This window comes from Aulostomus chinensis, chromosome 1 (assembly GCF_037954235.1).
Source record: "Aulostomus chinensis isolate RoL2024-O1b breed Wild chromosome 1, RoL_Achi_v1.0, whole genome shotgun sequence".
Taxonomy (NCBI): domain Eukaryota; kingdom Metazoa; phylum Chordata; class Actinopteri; order Syngnathiformes; family Aulostomidae; genus Aulostomus; species Aulostomus chinensis.
Genome location: NC_141320.1, coordinates 24,373,082 through 24,395,410, shown reverse-complemented (window position 1 = coordinate 24,395,410; position 22,329 = coordinate 24,373,082).

Genomic DNA, 22,329 nt, shown 5'->3' with positions numbered 1-22,329 from the left:
TTAGCACGAGTACTGCCTCCCAGTTTCCTGGTCAGTGTGTGGGGTCCAGGGACGTCCTGGCCACTGGCAACAGTGGGACAATTCTTGATGGCCGGTCCAGCCCTGGCCAGCTGGGCAGCCAACACAAAGATTTTTTCATAGGCCTGTATAGTTTCCATTATAGGAGGCACAGTGGTGCAGTGGTACAACCTGTGGCCTCACAGCAACAAGGTTCTGGGTTGGAGCCCCGGCTCAGGCACAGGATCTTTCTGTGTGAGTCTGCATGTTCTCCCTGTGCCTGGGAAGCCGATGTTCTTTACATTTATGAGCATTAAATGTGGAGTAGACATTGCTCTCAAAAATGCAGTTTTCATATGGACACTTCACAGTTTCCTTATTTTTAAGATGTTGGCGCAAATGGGAAAAAAGTGAGTTCTGAGCAGGGTTCTGCAAAATTGCAAAGAGGACAGTGGAATACAACAGGGGTTTCTTCAGTTCCACTCATCTGCCTCTCAGGTTCTTTATAAGAGTGATTTCCTGTGAGATGCACATGAAGGGCATTAAATGACTTGAATGAACACAGACAGTCTGTGTGGAGGCATGGAAATGGCTGCACTTATTAGTCACATGATGAGAGGGAAGTTACAAATACTTGAATGTCTTTTACATCGTGAAAGGAATGGTTCCATCCATCCATTGTCTTCCACTTATTCCTGTTAAGGATCAGGGGGTGGAGCCTATCCCAGCGGCTACAGGTGAGAGGCGAGGTTCATTCTGGACAGGTCACCAGTCCATGGCAGGGCCAACACATAGAGACAGACAACCACTGGCTCTCCCAGCCACGCCTACTGTCAATTTAGAGTCTGGATTAACCTGGTCCCCTCTTGATGTCTTTGGACTGTGGAGGAAGCTGGAGTACCAGAGAGAACCCAGCAGGAACAGGGAGAACATGGAGACTCACCCAGAAAGACCCCGTGCTGCAGCCAGGGCTCCACCCACAACCTTCTTGATGGGGGGCCTCAGGGAGGACCACTGCTCCACCGGGCTGCCTTAAAATGACTAGTTGTTTTTTTTATTTTAATTTATTAATATTAATTAACCCTTGAGTAGAAAGGGTTTAAAAGCATTTATTGATGGGTTTTATTACAAATAAATATTGTGGTAAAAACAGCGGTAAAAAAACATGTAAAGGGTTAAAATCATCCTAGCATGAGTACATAAAGAGTTAAAAATGTTGGGTGTTAAAATATAAATATTTTCTTTATAAAACATTACAAGATAAGAATACAAATATGGTCTTTATAAACCATCTCAAAACATCTCAAAAACATCAAAAACTTTAAAATGCACTTAAAAACTTAAAGAGGGCAGTAATTACAAAAAAATCCATTGGCACATGAGGGGTTAAAATATTTGGGTGTCATGAGTGTAAAGGGTTTAAAAAGTTTTATTGATAGGGTTTGTGAAAATATAAATATTGTGTTCAAAGATAAACTCAGTGGTAAAAACACATGTAAAGGGTTGACATCTTCATAGCTTCATGGTACATAAAGGTTTAAAATGGTAGTTGTTGAAATAGAAATATTTTCCTTATAAAACATAGAATGAAATTATCAACATGTCATGATGAAACTTCTGAAAACATCTTAAAAAATTAAAAACATGGAAAGTCTTAAAAAACATTAAAAACAACTGAAAAGCACTTTACAATATTTAAAAATCTTTAAAAAAAATTAAAAACAATTTACATTCGATGTCATCTGGCACATGTGGGGTTCATTTATCTTGCACACCAGAATAGTTGGTGGTAGGATGGAGCCATTTTTGATCTGGTTTGGCATCTAGGAGTTCACTAAAGGAGGGTCCCACCTAGAACCCTTTGGATCCCAGTTTGGGAGGAGAGAACAAAGCAGGCTGGATTTGTGCCCCAGAGCTCAGGGCTCTTTTGCCTCTGGAAGAGAACAAACTGTTTTGGCTCTGCTTGACCGTTGCAGGCTTTTCTTGGTTTTTGTGTGCTTGACCTGAAGGTCTTTTTGGATCAAAACACCACTTTATTTTGCAAACCCTTCCTTAGTTGTTTCATGATAACTGGAGAAATGAACCAATGAATCCTTGATGTCATTTAAAGGACCCGTCCGTACATATTTTTGAGGACTTTTCTTGTTTTGTTCTTGTTTTTGTTTGTGGTTTTTTCCGCTTTTGGGAAATTATTTTCAGTTCTTTGTTTATTTTTGAGCATTAATTTTAAAAAAGGCAACAAATTAAAACACAGTAAATGACACAAAAAGTCACAAAACTAAAAAGGAAACATGTCCTACTTTGAACCCTGAGAGCAGGTGAGAGGACGGAGGTGCGCTGTGGTCAGCGTCGCCGGCTCACCCGTCCTAATGACTGGGACTGGGGTGACAGATTGTACGGTGGTTGGATGGACAGAGCACCTGTCTCCCTGTTTAGTGGTGAGACCCAACACCCTAACCCTGACCACCTGCACACACATGCACGTGCACACACATAAACACATGCACATCTACACTGCACAAACACACTATGAGCATCGTATGAGAATAAAGTCGAGAATTCCTTCGATTTTCCTCAAAAATTCCACAAGTCGACAGCGGCACCGATTGACTCCAACGATTGATCCACAGAACGTATTTCCTAACATGGAGGCACGTCGACTGGGCATTAGAGGCAAATCCAAATACGAAATAAAATTACAAATCCAAATACGAATCCAAATATGGGGGGGGGGGGGGGGGGAGTCCTCGAGACTCATTATCTAACCCTTACCCATCTCGGCTACAATCCACTGAGTGCAGAAGACTTTGGAAAGATGATGAAGAATGTATTTCTAACATGAAGGCATGTCAACTGGGCATGAGAGGCAAATCCAAACACTGGGTATTTGGGGTTAGGGTTCAACCACAGTTCCTCCTCTAATCTGAAACACGCTGTCATGGTGGCGATGATGACGCGAGTGAAAACTTTCCAGATTGTCTTCAGGGACCTCACAAACGAACGGACAGTGCTGGAAGGTTTAAGGAGGCAAAGGGGACAAAAAAGGAAGAGGGGAAGTTAAAAGGCAAAAGAGTGAAGATGGAGGTGATGGGAAGAGAAGGAAATGGAGGGAATACAAATTATGGTAAATTTTCGGAACCCCCCACCACCTACGGGTGGTGGACCCAGCGCCCCCAGGATGGACCGTGCACTTCCACTTCCCACCTTGGTGGGAGTGGCTTCAGTCCCCTAACCTAAACCCTAACCCTAACCTGTTAAAAAACCCTTTTGATAAAAGGGGGATATTTAAATTGGTTTGGGTTCAAACTGGGTTAATTTCATGACACCAAAATATATACATGTTATAGTTAGGAGCTAGATTTAAATGTTGACATCACATAATTCATCTAATGTACCAATACATGGACACATTGAGGACCACTATTCACATACATCAGGGTATTACTCACTGTCTCCATTTGATAACTGACATGGATCAAGACAAGGGCTCAACAGAACATTTATGAACACAAAGAGAGGTTGAGTTCATACAGAGGAAAGTCTCTGAGGAAGCTCATTTCAACTCAGCCCTTCAAGAGAGCAGACCTATCGCTCCCCAGAGCCAACTCAAGCAAGCCAGCTGTTGGGTGTTTTTTTAGTGTGCTTGGCCTGAAGAAGAGCCACAGAGGCTCCGAACCGCGCCATTTTTTAGCACACTCTTCTTGAGTTGACCAGTCTTTTGTTATGTTATCACAAATGTAGCGTTTTTGTTTTCTATTAAAAAAGGGGAATTAACCCATTCCTTTCCTTTCTTTTATAAGGAGAGTTTCTAGTTTCAGTTTTCACACTTTTATTTCATTTCTTTGATTTGGATTAAAACCGAGGGGATTTTCCCATTCCTTTCCTTGACGTTGGAAAGCGTTTTAAGTTCACTAATAATTCAGACACATGTAATGAAATTCATTTATTTCATATAGACATATATAACACACATAAATAAATGAGTTCATCACAACTAAATACAAACAAGCAACATGGAGGCCGGGTGGACCACGGTGCGTTATGGCAGGAGACGCCAGCGTTGTCGTGGGCCTCCAGGGGACTGGAGGGATGGTTGGGCAGGGGGATGGACCGTGCACGCTGCTTCTCTGGGAGAAGGAGGAATCAGTGCCCCTACCCTAACCCTAACCCTTTAATATTTACCCTTTGCCTTGGTTCCTAACCTACTGCTCAGAAATGAGCTCATTTCGGACGTGGACACCTGGATCCTTGGAGAAAAATCCAAAATTCTTCAATGAGCATCAAACTCTGGAAGATGTGAGCTCTTGATAAATGCGTGACACCGTTTAGAAGAGTTTCAGGGATCTTTTGACCCTGATCTTGTGGAGAGGATCAACACAAGGACCGAGAACTGTTGAAATGACATGCGTCGGCCCGTGCATTGCCTTTGGCTCCCCATTCAACTGCCGAATCGTCGGAGGAGGTGGGGGGCGCCATCGAGAGAGAATTTTTGACCCTAACCCTAAAAACATTTAAGTAGCTTACTAATCTTAACATTAGAAAACATCATTTCATTTCATTTGGTACAGAAGCGGTTAATTTATCTTGGACCGTTGTATGTAGTTCATTGTATCTTACCATGGGGTTGACTTTAATTTGGGCATTGTAAAGTTCACGAGGTGGAACTTCAACCTTTGAGTTTGATAAAGGAAAGATTTTTGAAGTTTCTTAAAAAAGAGTGGTTGTTTCATTGCAACACAGGAGGAAACCTTCCCTCTGCATTTGGCTCTGGAAGAGAGAAGACCCATTGGACTCTGCTCTGACCAGCTCAAAGCCTTTGTAGTTTTCAGGTGTGCTTACCTGAAGAAGATCCATTGGGATCCAAACATCGTTTTGTTGCACACCCTTCCTTAGTTGTTTATAAAAAGAATTCCTTTCTCCTTTTGAGAAAGCGTTTTAAATTCATTTTATTAAAAAAAAAACATATAAAGAATCCATAAAAAACAAAAAACAGCAAATACTACACAATCTCAAAATGGATGAAGGAACGGCGGTGCGCCGGGGTAGGCGTCGCCAACATGCCCATCAGAATCGTTGGGACCGGTGGGATGGTCGGGATGAGGGTTGGAAGGACCAAGCGCCTTTCTTCCCCGACAGGGGAGGAGCTCAGACCCGACGCCCTAACCCCAACCCTGGGCCAAGTTTCAGCCAACTGCCCCTTACAGTTCCAAAGTAAACCCTTTGGCTGGGGTGGTACTCTTACCTTATACCTCAACCCTACCCCTAACCCTGGGCCACGTTTCAGCCAACTGCCCCTTACAGTTCCAAAGTAAACCCTTTGGCTGGGGTGGTACTCTTACCTTATACCTCAACCCTACCCCTAACCCTGGGCCACGTTTCAGCCAACTGCCCCTTACAGTTCCAAAGTAAACCCTTTGGCTGGGGTGGTACTCTTACCTTATACCTCAACCCTACCCCTAACCATTTGAGGTTCATTGACAACCAACTAAGAGTTCATTTCATGAACACTGCATGTTGTGTACGAGAGTCGGGGGTTAAATGCACATTGATTTGTCTGATTGTTGGAGAGTCCAGTTGGTTGTTTTTTGTTAAAGCGTCGTCCCCCTAAAAGTGTATTTTGGCTTTGAAATATTCACCAATATTTTTTTTTACCTCCTGCGTCTGTTCTTGGTGACTCCAGAACAGAGAAGAGTGAATTGCGTTCTTTTCAGGGTGGAGAAAATGATGGTTGACAGCTAACAACAGCCAAACTGCTCCAGAATGTCAGTTTACAAACTCTCAAGTGCAGTGTGCGGTATAGTCCAGACGACAATGTCAGTCACCCACCAACACTCACATCAAGATCAAACAAACACCTCAAGGAGCCGGGGGAAGGACCGTGCAATCCCTGGTCCTCAGTGGAGAGGACGGGGCCCTATCCCTTCGCCTAAGCGTAACCCTTCAGCCTCCTAAACCTTACGGTTCCAAAGTGCACCACTTTGGCTGGAGTGGTACTCTACCTTATACCACTTACCCCTAACCCAGCGTAGAAGGAGTACCGTTTTCTTCATCTTCAAACGTTCTCGTCAAAGAAATCTTCATGTGTAAATGTACATATTGGTGTATTGTTTGTTTGTTTTCTTTTTTTATCTGTTCCCCTCTTTGCTTTGGAATGTGACACAGCCTGTCAACCATTTGTTTGTTAAATAGACAAAACTAAAGAAGCAAATGAAACATTTCGCTGATTAGTTGTGAGCCTTTTTTTTGTATCACAAACTTTAATTTGTAAATTTGTGGAAAAAGGCAAAGAAAGCAGGAGTGACCCTCCACATTAGGAGGGACTGACAAAGACTTGTACCTATGATAACCCAGCCTGTCATTTGGAAAAGAGATTCTATGCCTTGACTGAACTGGGAGGCTAACAAAGCCTGAGGAAAGCTAAAAACAATCCAAAACGTTGCACGCTGAGACTGATGTCATTACGGCTATGAGGGGCCCTAACCCTATGTTCAGCACCTGAACAAAGTACTTGCATGCTCTTCAGTGAAGTATTTTTGAGTAATTCTCTAGAATAGTACTCTCAAGTACTATGACTGGGGTGGCAGTATTTCAGTTTGTTTTATTTAGTACTCATTCCACCTCTCCTTTGCCACCAATACTTATGGTCTGCATGTCCAGCGAGTGAGAGATTGTGTCAAACGTGGTGTTTTAGGGCTCCTGATCTGTGTCCTCCATGTGACTGAACCTTCATAACTCTTTGTGGCCTCGCTAAAACCACCAGAAACCCTAACCATCTTTGGGTGGTGGACCAAGCCCCCAGGAAGGACTGTGCATTCCTGCTCCCCACTTTTGTGGAGGGCAGGCCATAATTCTAAACCTAGCCCTTACGGTTCCAAAGTGCACCACTTTTGCTGGGGTGGTAGTCTTACCTTATACCTCCACTGATTTTATGTGTTCAAAGAATATATGCCACTTTATCTTAATCACTAATGTTGTGACAGAGTGAGAATTGAGCTGTCGTGTTTAAAATGGAGCTGCCTAAGGCCACAAGGACCAGGTCATATTTAAAGGCTATTAAGTCGACTTTTTTGAAACCCCACCACCTTCAGGCTTCATGCAGGATATCTTAGTAACCCATGCGAAATGGGAGACGAGAAAGCACTTAGGTGGGAGGGGACACTTACCTTAAAACCCTGAACCTTCACCCTGAGCAGCACCGATAGAGTAGACGCCTGTCCAGATGGAGGGCAAACCTTTCACTTGATTTGTTTCACTGCTCGTGGAATTTAAAGTTGGCATCACTCAGGCTAGGAAGCTCCTACACACACCTGCTTGCTACCATCGGAAAGCCCGTACACACATTTGGGGAGGGTAGCCAGCGTCTCGGGACTCTGCCCCCTACAGGTTGTATGTACACAAAAGTTACTGAACAGTTTAGCCTCAAAGAGACGGTGACCTAAAAGACATGCATATCAAAACAGGTACATGGAGAAGGGGCTGTTAGCTCGGGTGCTTGGAGGCCACTTTTGTTCCTTTATGCATTATGCCATGCTAATGAGCCTCCAAGAAGCTCAGCATCATCCTGGTCTTTCCGTCAGCAGGAAGCCTCAGAGCGATGGAAAGAGTCAAGACCATACAACCTTCAATGCCTCAGACAGAAAGAGGCTGTTGGTCATCCACTGTGTTGCCACTGCAGTGAGCCTGCTGTCATTCGGTTGGCTTTCTTAAAGACTACATGTATTCCATGGTAGGCTTTCTTTAGAATGAGTGGTCAGTGGGTAATTATTGTTTCTTTTGGGGTGGTAGAAAACTTCAACATTTCAGAAGCATCCCACAGGAATGTGGAAAAATTGTGTGGGCCTGCTGTGCCCAACTGGAAGGGCGGAACCCTGAGACACATCCCAAATCAATCCAACTTTCTATGTCCCCTCATTCAGACCCTCTTAAATTGAATTTATATTTCTATTACTATTCCCATGAAATCATCTTATAATCATACTGCCTTTCCCTGACAGGTACAGAGATTGTCTTCCTGAGGAGTGGCTCTGTGGCAACTGTGACGGCCTGCATCACAAAAAGCAGCCCCTCCACAACAGGGAATCCATCACTGATGGTTCTTTAAAGCTATTCCTCCAAGTACCCACATCATGAAAAACAACCATGGTTATTGCACCCACGAGCAAGGTATGTCTTGACCCAAGTCTTAATTTTCCTTCATATGTATCTCTGGCTTGTGACAAATAATAGCATGGAGTTGTTCCTTTTTTTGGTCAGCATGCATTTTTCCAGCTGTGAGGGCACCATGCTGTTCTTGTCAGGGCAAAAATACCGCCACATCACCGGGGAAACCAGTGATTTTAATGACTATCAATGGTGAGGACAATTCACTACACCACACAGACCACGCCGATGCAGTATGCAGCAAGAAGGTTCCGGGTGGGAGTCCCGGCTCGAGTGCAGGATCTTTCTGGGTGAGTCTCCATGTCCTCGCTGTTCCTGTGTGGGTTCTCTCTGGTTCTCCAGCTTCCTCCACAGTCCAAAGACATCAGGAGGGGACGAGGCTGATCGATTCTCTAAATTGACCGTAGGTGTGAATGTGAGTGTGAATGGTTGTTCGTCTCTGTATGTTGGCCCTGCGGACCTGTCCAGGGTGAACCCCGCCTCTGGCCTGTAGACGCTGAGATAGGCTCCACCCCCCGCAACTCTGAATAGAAAGGAATAAGCGGAAGACAATGGATGAATGAATGAATGTTACGTTTGTGATGTCACTGTGAAATCCAGGTTTTGATATCAATGTTGTTTTTCTCCTTTTCAATGTTGACTTAAATAAATGTTCTTCCTTCATTTAACGACATATTCTTGCTTTTTTATCCCTCTTAATTATTCATTCAATTTATCCTTCTGTTTCCATCCATCCATTTTCTTCCACTTATTCCTGTTAAGGGGGGGGTGGAGCCTGTCCCAGTGACTGTCAGGCAAGAGGCGGGGTTCACCCTGGACAGGTCGCCAGTCCATGGCAGGGCCAACACATAGAGACAGACGACCATTCACAATCTCAGTCGTACCTACGGTCAATCTAGACTGTCAGTCAGCCTCGTCGCCTCTTGATGTCTCTGGACCGTGGGAGGAGGGAGAGAACCCACACAGGGAGAACATGCAGACTCCATCCAGAAAGGCCCGCAGAACCTAGTGTTGGTTGGTGCTAGTGGCTCATGTTGCTTTGGATGAGAGGAGACGAAGGAAAAGCTCAACGTGGGGGAAGGTGGAGGTGAGACTGGCTCTGGCACAGGAGAGCAAGGAACAAGAAGCTGGGACGAGACTTGGCTCCATTGGTGGAAATGGCACTTATGGACAAGTCTACAAGAGACGACATGTCAAGGCTGGACAGCAGGCTACCACCAGTGTCCTGGACGTCACGGAGGATGAAGAGGAGGAAATTAAACTGGAGGTTATCATGAAGAAGAATCCCAGCACAGAAACATGGCCACCTACTAGGGTGCTTCCAGTAAGAGGAGGCCTCTGGACATGAAGACCAGCTCTGGCTGTGATGGAGTTCTGTGGAGCTGCTGACCTCACACTCCTGGTGAGGACCTTTCTTTCCTGCCCCTCTCTTTCTTTTTCTATTCAAGAAGACTTGGCCTGTCGTGTGTGTTTATATTTAATCGTGCATTTTATTAAAAAATGCAAAGTTTTTACATTTTAAGAGCTCCTCAAAAGAGAAGACGTAAAAGATGGAGCTTTGTAGTTTTCAGTCCAGGCTTTCTTTGATAGCGATGGGTGGACGGTGGTGCGCTACAGGCGGCGGCGTTGCTCTCATCCAGCGACTGAGCCGCCCGTCCCTGAAAGATGAGGGAAATCTCCCCCAGGTGCTGCTCCACCAATGTCACCAAAACAACCCCACCTCAGGTGTAGAGAGCAACTCTCCAAGAGCCAGGATCCAAAAGGGTAACAGCTCAACTTGAACTATCCTTGTCCAGCAGAACACCCGCCACCTTGGGGTGGTGGACCAGGCCCCCAGATCTGGCTGTGATGGAGTTCTGTGGAGCTGCTGACCTCACACTCCTGCTGAAGAACACTAAGAGGAAACAGCTGAAGGAAGAATGGATGGCCTACATCTCCAGAGAGGTACTCAGAGTTTTTGAGGACTTTCTCCTCCAGGAGGGGGGCCTGTGCCCTCCTCCCCACAACACCACGGATGGAACGTAAGCACCGTTCACGGAAAACCACCATCCTGAGGGAGGCACTTGCATGAGTAGCGTTTGCCTCCTGCTAGGGAGGACAGCTTATCTTGCTAGCGTTACGTTAGCTAGCAGCTAGGATAGAAAGGTAGTATTCTCGTGTGGAGTGGAGGAGCATGGGTAATGCATTCCTACCCATGACCAGCAGAACATGTATGTGACCCATGTATTTTAGAGCAGCCAATAGTTCCCCACCTCCTAGACACGTGTGTTATTTCAAGTGGGTGTCTCATGAAAGTGTGGTTGAACGCTCATCTAGACAACCAGTCCAGTGAAGCCCTGCTGTCAGGTGACCTGGGGGTCATTAGCATGTGTGTTAGCTGAGAGGAGAGGCAGCCAGAGGCTGACACACACAGCTGCTCCCTCTACATGAAGAGAAAAGGGCCAGTTGGAATCAAAGCAGTGTAGGACTTTGGCATGAACTCCATCTGAAAACACTACTTGTCACCTCCTGGATTTGAATGTGCTTTGTCTCATTGTTCTGGTGCTGCTCGCTCATGTTGGTCGTCTTTGTGTGATGCAGGTGAAACTGGATTTTACCAAGACGCTAGAGGAAGGAGCAGACGTGACGCCAGCAGCACGTCGGCCTCCGTGACGCCGGACGCGCGTGATAACGAATGATTTCATCAGCTGAAGGCAATAAACTTCATCTGAAACAAATCTCACAACATGTCTCTCTCTGTCTGTCTTATTGTGAGAATCTGAGTCTCACGTCCCACCGTTGGTGAAGTCTCCAGATATCAGGATACCAGCAGTCCAGGGAAAGGTCTGGGGCCATGCTAGCTTCTCCAGCATGGGGGCCGACAGGAGGGTTCCCCAGCTGAACCACCAGCATGGTGTCTGCACCTCATGGAGATCCTGGGTCCTGGTCCAGGCAATGACAAGCAGCCTGAGAAAAGAAGGTGGAGAACCTGGGAGCTGGAGAAGCAGAGGGACTCTGGAGCACACGCAGGTCTCTGGTTCTGTCTGTTGGAGACTGTATTTTAGAACTGATAGAACCAGAACCATAGAAGGATAAATCAGTGAGTCATTAGGAGGATCAAAGAGGACAGAGAACGTAGTGAAATGAGTCTGGGTTCTTTTCTGGAATGAGACGGCAAAGACAGGCCTGCCAAGTGACATCACTGACATGACTTCAGTCACCTGACCGGATGACTTCAGTCACCTGACCGGATGACTTCAGTCACGTGACTGACATGACTTCAGTAACCTGACCGGATGATTTCAGTCACCTGACTGGATGACTTCACTCACCTGACTGGAGGACACCCAGATAGCAAAGGTCCACTCTTGTGTGTCCTCACTGCTCCACAGGTCTGTCAAATGTTCTGTAAAATAGTTGGACCCAGCAGAGCTGCTAGATTAGGAGTTGATGGAGTCGTTGCAGATACCAGGGTCCAAAGTCCAGCTTGAACCTGGTTTGTGCAGTTCTTTGTCAAGCTAGCAGCCATTCTCTTCACTGCCAAGCTAAAGTGACTTCTGTCAACAAAGGTCAACATACAAAAGGATATTTCTACTGGCAGTTCAAGATTTGGATCTAAGCCCTTTTTCAGAGCTGGAACCTTCCTCTTGTGTCAGCTTTCTGTTCCCATCTCTATGGTAACGGTCGCTTTTGAGCCACGTCTCCAATCAGCTGTCAGATAAACTGAAACAATTTTCTATCCTCCAAGTTGTTTCCATCTCTTGTTTCCTTGTCAGGCTTCCTTATCCATGGAAATACCGGTTTATTATTTTTGTTGTGGGTCTCTGGTTCTTTTTTACTCCCTAAACCCTGGATTTCAGTTAAAAAAATGGTAAAATGAACCTCAAGAAAATCACATCAGTAAATAGAGGGGTATTAACAGACCTCTTAGATAAATCTGTTTGATGTCTTCATTCATCTTAACATCATGAACGATTGTCACATCCATGGTTTTTGGGTCACTTTAGACCAACTGATATTTACTTCAAGAAAAAGGCAAAACCTCTTTTTTTCAGCAACAGAACTTTCATCCAAACACAAAATGAAAGAAGAACAAGCCAGAATCCAAATATGGATTTGGAAGGTCAACAAAAAACAACCAGTCAAGCAAATCAAACCAACAGAAACCAGTTACTTGTTCAAAACCAGTAAAAAACAGTAAACAGTAACAGTAAAAAAGGAAAAGTCTCTGTGTGCAATAACGTGTGTGTGTGTGTGTGTTCAGATGCATGTGTGACACGTGTGTGTGTTCAGATGCATTTGTGACACGTGTGTGTGTTCAGATGCATGTGTGACACTTGTGTGTATGTGTGTGTTTTTTTAGATTCATGTGTGACACGTGTGTGTTTTTAGATGCATGTGTGAAACTTGTGTGTATGTGTGTGTTTGTTTAGATTCATGTGTGACACGTGTGTGTGTTCAGATATATTTTTGACACGTGTGGGTGTGTTAAGATGCATTTGTGACACGTTTGTGTTCAGATGCATGTGTGACACATGTGTGAGTTCAGATGCATGTGTGACACTTGTGTGTATTTGTGTTTGTTTAGATTCATGTGTGACACGTGTGTGTGTTCAAATGCATGTGTGACACGTGTGTGTGTTCAGATGCATGTCTTACACTTGTGTGTGTGTTCAAATGCATGTGTGACACGTGTGTGGTCAGATGCATGTGTGACACGTGTGTGTGTTCAAATGCATGTGTGACACGTGTGTGTGTTAAGATGCATTTGTGACACGTGTGTGTGTTTAGATGCATGTGTGACACTTGTGTGTGTGTGTGCGTTCAGAGGCATGTGTGACACATGTGTGTTCAGATGCATGTGTGACACGTATGTGTGTTCAGATGCATGTGTGACACGTGTGTGTGTTCAGATGCATGTGTGAAACTTGTTGTGTGTGTTCAGATGCATGTGTGACACATGTGTGTTCAGATGCATGTGTGACGTGTGTGTGTGTTTAGATGCATGTGTGACGTGTGTGTGTTTAGATGCATGTGTGACATTTTTGTGTGTGTGTGTTCAGATGCATGTATGACACGTGTGTGTTCAGATGCATGTTTGACGTGTGTGTGTTTAGATGCATGTGTGTATGTGTGTGTTTAGATGCATGTGTGACACGTGTGTGTGTTTAGATGCATGTGTGACACGTGTGTGTGTTCAGATGCATGTGTGACGTGTGTGTGTTTAGATGCATGTGTGACATTTTTGTGTGTGTGTGTTCAGATGCATGTATGACACGTGTGTGTTCAGATGCATGTTTGACGTGTGTGTGTTTAGATGCATGTGTGTATGTGTGTGTTTAGATGCATGTGTGACACGTGTGTGTGTTTAGATGCATGTGTGACACGTGTGTGTGTTCAGATGCATGTGTGACACTTGTGTGTATGTGTGTGTTTGTTTAGATTCATGTGTGACACTTGTGCGTGTTCAGATATATTTGTGACACGTGTGTGTGTGTTAAGATGCATTTGTGACACGTGTGTGTTCAGATGCATGTGTGACACGTGTGTGTGTTCAGATGCATGTGTTACACTTGTGTGTGTGTTCAAATGCATGTGTGACACGTGTGTGGTCAGATGCATGTGTGACACTTGTGTGTGTGTGTGTGTGTGTTCAGAGGCATGTGTGACACATTTGTGTTCAGATGCATGTGTGACGTGTGTGTGTGTTTAGATGCATGTGTGACACGTGTGTGTTTAGTTGCATGTGTGAGGTGTGTGTGCGTTCAGATGCATGTGTGACACTTGTGTGTATGTGTGTATATGTGTGTGTTTAGATGCATGTGTGACACTTGTGTGTATGTGTGTGTGTGTTCAGATTCATGTGACACGTGTGTGTGTTTAGATGCATGTGTGACACTTGTGTGTGTGTGTTTAGATGCATGAGTGACACTTGTGTGTGTGTGTTTAGATGCATGAGTGACACGTGTGTGTGTTCAGATGCATGTGTGACACTTGTGTGTGTGTGTGTGTGTGTGTGTGTGTGTACTACATGCAGTACTAATCAAGTCCAGCCCTGACTGCTACTGTATCTCCAATGCTAGGAAGGATAAGAATACTGAAATGGACCCAGCAGGAAGAGAACCTCAAGTCATGTCACCTTTACTGAGCAGCACTCAGCTGAGTTCAGGAAACACCAGACATTTTGACCACCTGTCAATGAAGTAGTCAGCAGAATAAATACTACACTGAACAGTAGTGGAGGGAGAGCAGAGCTGGAAATGAGACCTTCCTGGGAGGGAATGAATCTAGAAACGTTAGCGTTCTTTCAGTTGAAGAAATCAGATTTGGGAGGGACGTTCTGGACGTTTTCATCCATTTTTATTTCTTCCAGATCAACAAATCATGTGTTCTACTTGGGCAGAACACGCCTTCAAAAGCATTTAGAAAGAATCAGTTTGCTTTAGGAGATATTCAAACTACAGCTCCTTGTTCAGAATATAATATTTAGGTGTTGTTAGTCGTGATACTGCAGGTTACTGGTGATGACTGGTGAAACCCTTTGAGATCAATGTGTCTGATAGCATCACTTTATCAGCTCAGTGGAAGAGGGCATGGGGCTCATTCAAGAACAGGGCTGCTCTCTCCACCAGTCCACTGCCAACAAGCCAGACAAGTGGGACTGGAAACTGTTCTGCTCAGCAAGCTCATCTAGCAACATCATGACCTGCTCCTCTATCAGGGGCATCCACATTCTCAATGTTGCCCTGAGTCAGCAGGAGCAGACGCTACCTTTAGGGGCCAAGTGTTAACATGCAGGACCAGAACACAGCCACAGCTGACATGTTCTGGGTCCCTTTTACCTCCCCTTTGCCACCTTAGGTCTTCCAACGCTGTCTGTCTGCCCTTCCTACTCTTCTCACACTATACCTTCTTCAATGTCTCTTTCCTTTTTTTTCTTTCTTTCTTACAGCAGATACTGCCAGGGACCTGGCTCCTCGCAGGTCCGCCTGTGCAGCCAATCCAGCACTGATGTTGGGCATGGCAGTTGGATTGGGGGGCAAGGTGAAGTGGAGATCTACCATCCTTCAGCAGAAGTCGCTGAGCCTCATGGGCCAGTGGGAGGGCCCATTGTCTGAGTGGAGGCTGTCGTTGGGAGAGCTGCACCCTGATGCTGGGGTGCTGCTGGGAGAGGAATCCAGAGTTTCTGTCCTGTGCTTGATGGCAGGAGGGGCACTAATCTTACGTTGCAATGGGTTTGGCCTCGTACTGATGAGCTTCTTTAACTTCAACTTTATAGTTGGTTCAGATACTGTCCTTCGCAGGACCAGTTCCTTACGCTGGTCACAGGGTGGGGCTGCACCTTAGGGGACACGTCTGGAACAGGTAGCCTGTATCTGGGTGTGAGACTGCTGTGGTTGTTTACAGCTCTCTCATGGACGGACTGGTTCTTCATGATGTGCTCCTGAAGTTTCTGCCTTAGGGGACTTGCTACAGCACTGGTTTTTACTCTTTTGTATGAGCTGTTGTAGCTCTTCTCTTTTCTCTTCCTCCATCTCTCGCTGCCTTAGGGTTAGGAGTTCGGGGAAGAATCCCCCCACCAAAGTTAGGTTAGGGACAAGGAATGTGTCACCGTAGGGGGACACAATGGGTGCACTGGCAGCAGGTTGTGAACTTAATTATTTCATGTTCCCCCCCAAGTGGTGGGAGGCAGACCGATGCACGGTCTTTCCTGGGGGCTGGGTCCACCACCCGAAGGTGCTGGGGGTTCAAAACATGAACCATTATTGGTTGTATTCAGCAACAGGCTTGCCGTGACATGTCGGACACTTCTCTCATGATACATGTGGTACTGCGGATGTCAAACCTTCATGCCAAAGAAAATACTACCGATAACATTTCCAACAGGCCAGTTACAAAATAAAGTAGAAAATGCTTTTTTTCTCAAAACAACCACAACAAGAGAACACTACCATAAAGCGTATTAGTGCTTCTAGCCGGTCAGTGAAAAGAATTGAAATGGAATTGGAAAAAAAATGCTTTCTAGAAGTCCAGAAAGGAAAAAAATATACATGTGGTTCCAAAATTCCCACAGAGCAGAACAAGCTGAGTCTGCAGGTGGGCAACTGCCTTAGAAAAGAATGAAGGCAAGTTCTGTCTTTCTGTCCATGAGCTGTCCTCCAAAGACACACGAGCCAGGAGATACTTGACATCAAAAATGAAGCTTTTTTTCTTCTGTTTCACACACAAACAAGTGACAGAAAACTATTTCAGAGATGGGAAAAAAGTGTCTACTGATGCATAGAAGATGAAGAGCACCTTATCCCATTGAGTGATTTAACAAGGTTTTTGTTTTGGAAGCAAATGGCACAGTCATAATGGTGACAGTCTTTGTGAGACAAGAGCGCTGAGTCTTGAAACCCTTTTAAATATCAAGCTGTGACCACTTCCATAATTGTTTGCATGGTGTCCAAGACAGGCGAGGGTGAGGGTCAAAAAATCTCTCTGGATGGCTCCACCCACCTCAGGGTGAGGGACAAAAAATCTCTCTTGATGGCTCCACCCACCTCAGGGTGAGGGTCAAAAAATCTATCTGGATGGCTCCACCCACCTCAGGGTGAGGGTCAAAAAAATCGCTCTTGATGGCTCCACCCACCTCAGGGTGAGGGTCAAAAAATCTCTCTCGATGGCTCCACCCACCTCAGGGTGAGGGTCAAAAAATCTCTCTCAATGGCTCCACCCACCTCAGGGTGAGGGTCAAAAAATCTCTCTCGATGGCTCCACCCACCTCAGGGTGAGGGTCAAAAAATCTCTCTCGATGGCTCCACCCACCTCAGGGTGAGGGTCAAAAAATCTCTCTTGATGGCTCCACCCACCTCAGGGTGAGGGTCAAAAAATCTCTCTGGATGGCTCCACCCACCTCAGGGTGAGGGTCAAAAAATCTCTCTGGTTGGCTCCACCCACCTCAGGGTGAGGGTCAAAAAATCTCTCTGGATGGCTCCACCCACCTCAGGGTGAGGGTCAAAAAATCTCTCTGGATGGCTCCACCCACCTCAGGGTGAGGGTCAAAAAATCTCTCTGGATGGCTCCACCCACCTCAGGGTGAGGGTCAAAAAATCTCTCTGGATGGCTCCCCCCACCTCAGGGTGAAGGTCAAAAAATCTCTCTGGATGGCTCCACCCACTCGTTCATCTACTCACTGACCAAAAATGCAGTCTAATTCCAGTAAATTTGTGCAGAAGAAATGGTCATTTGTGCTGCTTCTTTGTTCATTTATTTGGTTTAGTTGGTATTTTTGAACGTGTTCTCTTTCAATTCACATTTTGTCCATTACCTTCATCACCAGAGTCTCCATCTCATCACATGACTAAAGTCTGGGTTCTGTGTTGGTGGTAAAATACCCTTCCATGCCCCTCACTGGTCTGCACACAGAAAAGCATATTTGACTGGTTTCAGATCTCTTAGCTTGTTCTCTGTCTCAAAGCAGCTGAGGCAGCTTTCATTGTGTGATTGATGTAAAATATCAATATGGAACAGAACCACTGCAATCAGATGTCAGGACATTTGAAGGAATGTCAGTCTCCTGTTGAAATGTTGCAGTGTGCAGCTGAGGCTCTCTGGCAGTGGCACCAGGAGCCACAATGGCAGAACCTGGCAGAACCTGGACCCCCTCTTTTTAGTTTGTCCTTTTTTATTTTTTAACCCTTTAAATAATAAATGAAATGAAAGACACTTGTTTTGACGAATATATTCATCTGAAATTATGTTTTAAGATTAAGAATTATTATTATTTATCATTATTTTAATAATTACATCAGTGGTTAGTGGCTAGGTCACTATTTATTGTTTGTCCATGAACACACATCTGGAACATCTGGATCGGTCCCTCATAGCTCCAAGTCTGGGTCCACTCCTGCAAACACCGCTGGATGTCTGCCCGGTCAACCGCAGGTGTCCGAATGTCTGAAGCGGGCAGCTGAAGCACCATTTCAGCCTCTTCCTCTGCCGAAAAATCCCTTCCTGGCCATCTTTTCTCGCTCTGCCACGTTCACGGCTTCAAGGACTACAGCGCTGCTTTACACAGCCAAGCTAACTTGACGCACGCCGGTGCGCAAGCCTCCTGTTGGTGCCCATGAAACCTGATCCCCTCATGCTCGGTACCGTTTTTTTCGTCTGTTTATTGGCTAAAAGAATATCTACCTGATATTCTGAAATAATCTCATAGGCTGGTGTCAAGTGTCAATCGAGTGATGCATGGTCCGCTCTGTAAACTGGGGTCTGGTTGGGGTTTCAGCCCTGCGGCTCAACAAGCCAGGCCCTGATTGGCTCAGCCTGCTACTGACGTGTTCAGCAGACCGTCACCGAGACTGAGAAGGAGTGTCGTGGAGATCGGAGCAACACTGGCTGCTAGCTACAGGGAGGGAGAGGGGGACGTTAGCATGGCGACCGAGGAGTGGAGTGGTGCCAGCACTCCAGTGACACACTGAAGATGAGAGTTCAGCAGGGAGACAGTAAATTCTACTGCGTGGAGTCTTACAGATTAAGTTCATGCCGATAGTTTGAAGGTGATGACGTTGGGAGCATGAAGGTAGTTTGTGGGTGTTGCTTGCCGGTTGCCTAGCAACATTTTAACTCAGCTCCAGCTACAAGTAACGTTATTCATCGTGATTGGGTGTTTCTCAGTCGTTACACCACCAGGTTTCGAATGAGGTACAACATGATCGGATACATTGTTGCCGCTAAAATCCGTCCTCTTCGGACGTTGTTTACGAGCTGTACCGCCACCGGTACAGCGCTGCTTCAGAGGTTAAAGTCAAGTTCCATGTGTGGGCCATGTTCCATGATATTTTTAGAATATGCTGCGGGCCAATTAAAATCGGACCACAGTGGGCCCGCGGGCCGTAGTTTGGACACCCCTGTTCTAGAATCATCTAAACAAAGCCTCCCTCAACATCGTGAAGCTAAAACTATTTGGCCTTCATCTGGCAGGATGACTTTCTTTTCCCAATGATTCCATTGATAGTAAGTAAGGAAAGGAAGTACAATTGTATTTGTATAGCGCTCTTCGCAGTACTAATACACAGAGTGCTTCACAGTAAAAACAGACAGAACAGAAACAGCCAGGTGACTGACATCACCGACGTAACACAAAACAACATCAGTAATAAAAGCACAGCTCTGTGACAGAGGCCGTCTGACATTGGGTGAGAGTGCATTTTCACCAGCAATGAATAAGACGACCATCCAGCTGTGCAAATGAAAAATAATGGAAAAACTACTATTAAAACATTTGACATATCATTTTTGGGGTTTAATTTCTTTTTGATGAATAAAGATAAAAATAGATATTGTTTTCTGTCATGGTGGGGGGCTCCACCACCCACCCCCCATGGACTATGAAACTACAACCCCCTCCTCTTTTTATATCCATGAACTAAATACACTGCCTCAAGGCACCACTACAGCCTAGGACCTGTGAGGGACAGACCCAGGACGCTACCACCTGGACAAGCACTGTGCAGACCCGGCTACAAATCCAGACCTGTTCCCAACACCCAACTGGATCCACCAGGAAGTACGGTCACCAACAAACGTACAGATCTGGCCGTCTAGAATTTCCCCTGCCATCCGGCTGCCATCCGGCTGCCAGTCGGTCTCCAGCCAGTTTCCAGCCACTGGGAGTCCCCCCCCTCCTCCTGGGGGTGTGCCCTGAATCCACTACGATCACGCCCATTTCTTCAATTGCAGGGTGTCACCAGAAGATTTTTACTCTGCTGCATTCATCTTCTGCTTTAGTTTTGCTTTAATACATATTTTCGATCTGCAAATACATAATCCCTGATTTGTCTCTTACAGGATACTGCATGCCTACATAAATGTGTTCCAGTCCCTCCAGGATTTCAGAGTTTTTGTGATTGTGCGATCAAAAAAGCTTGATTTTGCAGCGGCTTCTCCCAAAAATTGCGCTATAATTTGTGAGGCTTCACTGTATGTGAGTTTTTGCAGTAAAATTGTGTCGATTGGCAAAAATTGCAGTTCAATAAAAAATGCAATTTTAAGAGAACAAACTAATGTCAAAAAGTCGTACATCATCACTTTCTTTATAATAAGCGTACCTCAAACTACAGAACCAGTCGAAAATATTTAGTTCTCTTCTTTTTCTAAGTTTGTTTACGTGGAGTTTGCTTTTCAGTTATCACCAAAAATGATGATGTAATTCTACTTGACATGCGCTGGAACAGAGACGGAGCTGCAGCAGAGCTGCTGGAGACCTCCTGTCCCTCTCATGTTGTGTATTTTCTGATCAGTGGCACATTCGCAGATACAGACACTACAACCCTTTAGATGACATTAAAACACTCATGTGATACTGGTTCGACTGTCTACTTCCCCTCTCGTGCTCGTGCCAGCATGAGCAGTGGGAGAGTTGCGCCGGTTCTGCATGTCTGCTGTCATCTGGAGATTCCGAGGCTTGCCAGTGATTTACACAACAGGCGCGCGGCTCTCTGCAAAAATAGACCATGAGACGGCCAGCAGACAGTCATATTAGTGTTGGTTCTCTGCATTGGCCTCTTTCAGTGGCCACACTCTGGAACAATGTGGGGCTGGGAACCTGTTTGGCTGGCCAGCACCCATTGAGCGAGAACAAGAGGATACACTCTGATGCTAATGATGACCTTTCAGCCTTTAAGCTGTTTTAGGAAAAAGAAAAACACACACGCAGAAGATTCTTTTGTGAATTATGTGTTTAACTGTGGAAAATGCAGGGACTGCAACATTACATTTGTCCAGTTTTTTATTGGACAGAATTTATTTTTACGAACAAAAGAAAGCTTTTTAGTTCCTGAAAGTCTAAACATGTCTATCAATATAGAATACATCCATACTGCAACATTACATTGACCCATAACCCTTTTTCAACAACAAGAGACACAAACAAAGTCATGGAAGAGGCTGCAGTGATTCCTCACATGAAAAGATCTTCCTCACAAACTCGTCCTCGTTCATTGTGGTGTGAGGGACGTTTTCCTGTTCACGTCAGAGGATCCCCACGGGCACGTCACTGTACGAACCTCCCTCATCATCAACGTCCTGAAAGAAGGAGCAGGGCATGATCACGTTACCATGACAACACAGCGCTACAAACAGCCTCAGTAAGTACAAACACAGCCCACATGTCCGCCCTGTTCAGTGTCCACCCACTGCCCAGTGCAGACACCGCTACACTCAGGACAGGTGGAAGGAGTTTGCCTCCTCCAGACTTCCAGCTGAGTGGACGCGGAGTCCGGTCATCAAACTGGTGCTTTGAGCGGTGGATGTCCGCTTCGAGTCGAGTCGAGTGTTTGTTTGTTTGTGTCAACCAAAAGCGGACGGTCGCCGGACATGTCGGACCAAAGCGCAGTTATGAGTGGGCAGACACCACGTACTCTCACTGGGTCCCACAATGTAGACCCCCTTAGCAAGTCAGCTGCCAACTTACCGGGACGACTGCTGGTCCGTGGTCCGTGGTGGAGCTAACTAGTTCTGGTGTCTGGCTCAGCTCAGCTTGCATTAGCTGTCTGGGAGCAACATACAAGTTACCTGGTTAGCTACCTTGCTAATAGCAAACTAAGCTAACGCTAGCAGTCGGGACTGCAACGGCATGCAACCAGTAACATTCCCAGGTTCAAACTTACCGTTTGGTGGCTGAACTCAGGTCTTTCACCGGTGGTTCCAACGTGGGTCCAACAACCTGCGTGCTAGGACCTCAGCTACCACAGCTGAATTCCGTGTCTTTGTTCTGTCCCGTGTCTTCTCTGATTCAAAAAGCCCAGAGCTCACAAACGCCACCACTCTGTCCAAACTGGTATAAACTAGATTTTTGGCAAAATCTGAGGATACTGAGTTGTCTGAGCTCAGTCACATGAGTACAATAAGATAGGCTGTTAAAAAGTACAGTTTACTCAGACTTCAAAATTAATGTAAAGAAAAGACAGGTGTTTAAGTAATACAAATTCAGTTTGTTTGAGTAGAAACTATTGATAGGACTTGAAAATACATGAAGAGGTTAATGTATACATTAAATGCTGCAGGCATAGGACAGTAGAGCCGCTGTCTTCAGACACGGTAACCGCTTATGATGACTGCTCCTCCTGGTGGACTGATCAAGCAGTGCAGGTAATTTCCACAAACGGCGCTTAGGGGCTTTATGGGTCGCCCCGCGCCAATGACGTA